Here is a 7,188-nt window from a genome sequence, read left to right as displayed (position 1 = left end):
CATACTTCTAAAACCTACTTCACTGTTGTTATGGGGGACTTCAACGCAAAGTTGGGCAAGAGAAGCGGTGATGAGTTGAGAGTGGGGCAATTTGGGTATGGGCAACGGAACCCTAGGGGTCAGAGGCTGGCCGACTTTCTGGAGAGAGAGGAACTCTTCGTGATGAACTCTTTCTTCCAGAAGCCGCCTCACAGGAAATGGACCTGGATGAGTCCTGACGGTTCCACGAGAAACGAGATAGACTTCATCATGACCGACAAGAAACGGATATTCAGCGATGTCTCTGTGATCAACATGGTAAAGACCGATAGTGATCACCGAATCGTAAGAGGCTCACTGAATATCAATATTAAACTTGAAAGGTCCAGCCTGATGAAGTCTACGCTCCGACCTACTCGAGCCCATGTTCAAAACCCCGAAAGCTTTCAACTAGAGCTCTCTAACCGCTTTGCTTGCCTAGAGAACTTGGCTTCAGTGGACGAAATCAACGACGGGCTAGTGGAAACTGTCCACACAGTAGGGTCTAAGTTTTTTAGACCCCGCCGTAAAGATAGACCTCAGAAATTGACCGAGCAAACCTTAAACCTCATGGCTGAACGACGCTCGCTAAAGTTGCAGTCTCCCGATGACGCGAAGTCATATAGGCAACTCAATAGACGTATATCTAAGTCCTTGCGACATGATCTGCGTCTCTTTAATACTAACCGTATTAAAGAGACTATTGAGCGAAACCAAGGCTCCAAAGTGTTCGCAAAGGACAAGTCTATTGGGCAAAGCCAGCTGACGAAGCTGAAACGGGAAGATGGCAGCATAGCGTCGAGCAAAGCGGAGGTTTTAGGCGAGATCGAGAGGTTCTATGGACAGTTATACACTTCGATCGCAAAGCCCGTCGACAGCTTGGTAGGAGATCCAAGAGCCAAGCTGTCCCGACATTATACCGAAGATATCCCGGACATCAGTCTGTACGAGATTAGGATGGCCCTGAAGCAGCTTAAGAACAACAAGGCGCCGGGCAAAGACGGAATCACTTCAGAGCTTCTGAGAGCGGGTGGAACACCGGTACTTAAAGTCCTCCAGAAGCTCTTTAATTCCGTCTTGTGCGAGGGCAAAACGCCTGAAACATGGAATAGAGGCGAGGTGGTGCTGTTTTTCAAAAAAGGTGATAACAGCCTATTGAAGAACTACAGACCCATCACGCTTCTGAGCCATGTCTATAAGCTGTTTTCAAGGGTCATCACGAACCGTCTCGAACACAGACTTGATGACTTCCAGCCTCCCGAACAAGCCGGGTTTCGAAAAGGCTATAGTACCATAGACCACATCCATACGCTGCGGCAAGTTATACAGAAGACCGAAGAGTATAACTTACCATTATGCTTAGCGTTTGTGGACTATGAGAAAGCCTTCGATTCGGTGGAAACATGGGCGGTGCTTGAGTCTCTTCAGCGATGCCATATTGACTATCGGTACATCGAAGTGTTGAAGTATTTGTATAGTAACGCCACTATGTCGGTCCGAGTACAGGAGCAGAGCACGAAGGCGATTCCATTGCAAAGAGGCGTAAGGCAGGGAGACGTTATCTCTCCGAAACTGTTTACTGCCGTAATGGAAGACACCTTCAAGCTCCTGGAATGGCAAGGACTTGGCATCAACATCAACGGCGAATACATCACTCACCTTCGGTTTGCCGACGATATCGTAGTCATGGCAAAGTCGATGGAGGAACTCAGCATGATGCTCGATGACCTCAACCGAGTTTCACAACGGGTGGACTTGAAAATGAACATGGACAAGACGAAACTTATGTCAAATGCCAATGTTGTGCCCATCCCAGTCTCTGTTGGGAACTCGGTACTCGAAGTTGTTGACTCGTACATCTACCTAGGACAAGTAGTCCAATTAGGTAGGTCCAACTTCGAGAAGGAGGTCGAATCCGCCGAATCCAACTCGGTTGGGCAGCGTTCGGAAAACTACGTAATGTCTTTTCGTCCGACATACCTCAGTGCCTCAAGACGAAAGTCTTTAATCAATGTGTGTTACCAGCGATGACTTACGGCTCCGAAACGTGGTCTTTCACTATCGGCCTCATCTCAAAATTCAAAGTCGCTCAGCGAGCTATCGAGAGGGCTATGCTCGGAGTTTCTCTGCGTGATCGAATCAGAAATGAGGAGATCCGTAGACGAACTAAAGTCACCGACATAGCTCACCGGATTAGCAAGCTGAAGTGGCAATGGGCAGGCCACATTGCGCGCAGAGAAGATGGCCGATGGGGTCGAAAAGTGCTCGAGTGGAGACCACGGACTAGCAAACGCAGCGTAGGACGTCCACCCACAAGATGGACGGACGACCTTGTTAAAGCCGCCGGAAGACGCTGGATGCGGGTGGCTTCCAACCGGTACGAATGGAGGTCCAAGGGGGAGGCCTATGTTCAGCAGTTGACGTCTTATGGCTGAGATGATGATGATGATGATGATGAACAAACATTGATCAATATGAGGAGTGCAGCCTACAGTTAAATTTTTTGCTCATGTTACAGGCCACACCCGATATATATTATACTAGCTGTTGCCCGATACTTCGTCCGCGTGGAATCTTATCTTCAACGTTTTACATCTTTAGTACCTATAATCTTTATATCCAAGCAATGTTGATATTAAGTACTTTTCTTTTTTAACAAGTTGTATGAAGTTTTAAGTCAAGTGGATTTTGATGTTGGTTGCTGAAATTACTTTTCTTGTATTCTCATCCTAGGTACCTATGCCCTTATACAAAGATTAAAGTTCCGCACTCACAAAATATCTGATCTCCATACAAACTTTCAACCCCTTTCTCACCACCTTGGGGGATGATTTTCAAAAATGCTTGAATTCGTTTTCATGTTTTATAATTTAATACCTTTTTTGCAAAAAGTTCAAGTTCCTAGCTTAAAATTAAATTTACAGCCCAAGACGCACTTTCATCCCCTTTTTAACCCCCTTAGGGGTTGAGTTTCTAAAAACGTTGCAAATTACTTTTTTTTGTAATCGGCTATTATGTCTTTCTAAGAAGTTTCAAAGCATTTGTAATGGATTCAAACTTTGAACCCCATTTTAACCCTGTTAGGGGATTAATTTTACAAATTGCTGAAATCACTTTTATTGTCTTCTAATAATATCCCCAAATACAAAGATTCAAATCCGGCGCTCGAAAAAATGTATGATATCCATACAAACTTTCAATCCCGTTTTCACCACTATAGGGGATGAATTTTCAAAAACGCTGAAATTAGTTTTCTTGTATTTTAGTTTAAAACGTTTATACAAAGTTTCAAGTTCCTAATTAAAAATAAAATTTGCACCCGAAGACGAACTTTCATCTCCTTTTTAACCCCCTTAGGGGTTGAATTTCCAAAAACGTTGCAAAAACTTTTATTTGTAATCGGCTATTATGCCTTTCTAAGAAGTTTCAAAGCATTTGTAATGGATTAAAATTTTCGACCCCTTTTCAACCCTGTTAGGGGATGAATTTTACAAAACGCTGAAATTACTTTTCCTGTCTTCTAATAATATCCCTATATACAAAGATTTAAGTCCACCACTCGAAAAAAATTTTGATATCCATACAAACTTTCAACCCCTTTTTCACCACCTTAGAGGATGAATTTTCAAAAACGCTGAAATTAGTTTTCTTGTTTTCTTGTAATAGTATATCTTTTAACGAAGTTTGAAATTCCTAGCTTAAAAGAAAACTTTAACCCGATACAAACTTTCATCCCTTTTTTAACCCCCTTAGGGGTTGAATTTCTCAAAATCGTTTCTTATCTCTTGTACACTTTATAAATGCAATCTGGTGTGCAAATTTTAACTTTCTGATTGATAAATCAGTCAGTCAGTCAGTCAGTCAGGACACTTGCATTTATATATTAGTATGGATTGTATGGTTAACTAGTTTGTATATTTCCTGTAGATAACACAAAGTTAAAAGAAAAGTCTGAAACTGTTTTTTACGTTTCACTTTTATAGGCGTGATATATTTTTACAGTACTTGAGACTCAAATATATGGCAACCTAATCGACTGCCATTCGACCTTTTTAAACTATCATATCATATGCTCGGTCCCCAAGTATCTCTATCTACATACCAAATTTCATCTAAAGAAGCATTCCAAGAAATTGTCTACCGTTGTCCCGTACGTACGCGAATTTTAGGTGTAAGAGTTTCCTTTTCCATGACAAATGGTAAGAAATATACCTACAAAGAAAAATAATCGCCTGCTTTAGATGCCGAAAAAAAGTCGCAACACAGGAAATAAAATGCGTTTGTACGGGACAGCCCGTGGAATGCTCCTAAATCAGTTAAGCGGTTCATAGCACCGACAGACTTACGTTTGCTTTTATAATATTAGTAGGGATCTATCAAAACCAGATCCACCATTCGTGACTCCTCGCGCCAGCAGCAGAGGCAGGGGCGGGCAAATCGCAACGCGGCGCGCCAATTACAGGGCCCGCCGATGTATTTTGCACCCAAATTTAATTTATTTAATCACAGACTCGCCCTGGATGTCTTCGTTCCCATATCGCCGGCGGCGCCAAAGATCGCGTGAGATTCATCGGAAACTGGATTAGGTTTATTGGGAGTATGAAATATTGCGTAACTAGGTACCTACTAGTAGGTCGATGAGGTTAAATATCGAGTAACTGTTAGTGAAATTGATATCTATAATATTGTATTTAAAGACTATTATTTTAGACATGTCTAGAAAGGAGATGCATATATACCTAATTCAAAAGTCCATTAATAAAATAGTGCGATTCAATTAAAAATATCTGGGGGACCAAGCTTAGCTCGGAAAACATATAAAAACTCAAAAATGCGCGTTTTCCCAGAGATAAGACCTAGCTAGATCATTTTTCGTGCACGAGAGGGCTGACTATATTTATGTTGACTGTACCATTTAAAATAAATTATTTCACACCATGCTATGCTGACCAGTAAGGATATGATGGTCATTCTATGTCTACGCGACAGCGTGATAAAACGGTGTCCGTCAATGTCTATCCCGCGGTGTTAAAAAGTGAGTCATTTTATCACGTGGATAAAACGATCCATAATACGCCGGCAGCACTGCACTAGGGGTTCAACAAAAACTTTTCCACTTTGTAAAATAAAAATTAACTATTATTTTTCCTAGAGTTTATCTCGGTAATGTGTAACGGCATAACACACGCACCGATAATAACATTCTGTTCGAATAATTCCTTGTACAATGTACTCTTCATAAAATGTCATTCTATGGAACTTGCTAACTATGTAAACAAACCGCCATATTGAAATTGTCAAAGAATGATGAATTTACTAATGACTTTTGTTTACATAGATAGCGAGTTCCATAGAATGACATTTTAGGTCTTCGCTAGGCGACTTCTTAATATACGTCGAGTCGAGTCGGGTACGATATAAAGCCACTAAATACGGAATCTAGTTCCATTTAAAATTATCACTTAACACCTCATCCGCCGCGATCCCACTTATCGGGCACTAACCTACACAATTTACTTTCAAAATCACATAAACGTCAGTCCAGTCGGGACTTCTGCTTTGTGTAAAGTACATTGATAATAATTCGAGCCATTCTCCACTGAGCGAGCGGGAGGGACTACATTTTCCCATGTGGGGGAAAAGGAGGGGTGACGTTGAATAGAAACATCAAAATTTTACAGCATTTTTATAGCGCGCGCCGTGTAAGTGTTTACGCGCTGGCGTCCGGTTCTAAGGTGTAGGTGTTGGAAGGTGTAAAAAACGGTTTTCCTGGATTTGAGAAAAAAATGGGTTATAGTTTATAAGAGTCATAAAAGCAATCAGATGAAGTTGTAGGTACGTGTACCTACGTGATTTGAATATTATCGAAATTCGAATGTTATCTTAACATTATTAACGTCCTTAAGTTGTAATTGTAAAACTAGTCGGTATAGAATTTAAGTATTTTTTTTAGTTACCTGATGATATAGGTCAGGAAATGAATGCTCAAAAAACGTTGTAGAGGGAAATGCTAGGAACACAATTTTTGACTCCGTAACTTTGTTTAGACTAGTTAGGAGGTGAACATATCAAAAGTCCCCGGCTGTAGCCTCGGTGCTGCGGGGCAGAGGGGGGTAAGAAGGTCGAATTTTTCGGTTTTTCATTGATATCTTGGAAACTTTGCATCTTAGCGACATGACTACTAAGACAAACCGAAAGCTCATAAAATTAGTTACAAGTTTTATCTAGTCAAGTTTTTCGATATCTTGAATAGTTTTTGAGATACTCGCTCTTGAAAGTTTATTTAGGGATTTTAATTTTATCTTGATATCTACATCAGTGACGCTGTTAGGCCATGTTTGGTATCATTTTCGTATAAATCGGGGGTGCTGAATTCATTTATGGTATCACATTGACACTATTCTGAAGTAAAACCAAAATTAAAAAAAATATATTTTGTTAAAATCCTACTTCACGCTTAAACCGCTGAACCAATTTCGTTGAAATTTGGTATAGAAATAGTTTCAGTCTCGACACAGGACATAGGATGGTTTTTATAACCAAAAGCATCTTTTGAGGATGTGAAAAGTGGGGTGGAAGTTTGTATGAGGAGTCAATAATCGCTGAACAGGTTTAGGTGAAATTTAGGATGGTATACATCTGTGATTTAGATGAAAATGATACCTAACATGACTTCAAACCTTACCTTAAGCAGTATTAACCTCAGGAATTCAGTTTCGTTGACGAAGTTGAATTCCCCCCATACTCCATTACACAACTTTAAAGGATGATTATTGAGATAAAAAGTATATTATGTCCTGTCTTGGGACTCGAAATATCTGTATACCAAATTACAATTAAATCGGTTGAGCGGTTTAAGCATGAAGATGAATATAAAAAAAAAGTTATATGTTTAAAGTTTATATGTTTTTTCTTAGGAATGGTGTCAATGTGATACCAAAAATGAATTCAGCACCCCCGATTTATGCGAAAATGATACCAAACACGGCCTAGCAGCTTCACTAATGTAGATATCAAGATAAAATTGAAAGCCCTAAATAAACTTTCAAGAGCGGATATCTCAAAAACTATTCAAGATATCGAAAATTTTGACTGAATAAAACTTGTAACAAATTTTATCAGCTTTTGGTTTGTCTCAGTAGTCATGTCGCTAAGACGCAAAATTTCCAA

The sequence above is a fragment of the Cydia fagiglandana genome, chromosome 4, assembly GCF_963556715.1.
Source record: "Cydia fagiglandana chromosome 4, ilCydFagi1.1, whole genome shotgun sequence".
Taxonomy (NCBI): domain Eukaryota; kingdom Metazoa; phylum Arthropoda; class Insecta; order Lepidoptera; family Tortricidae; genus Cydia; species Cydia fagiglandana.
This window is presented reverse-complemented; position numbering follows the sequence as displayed.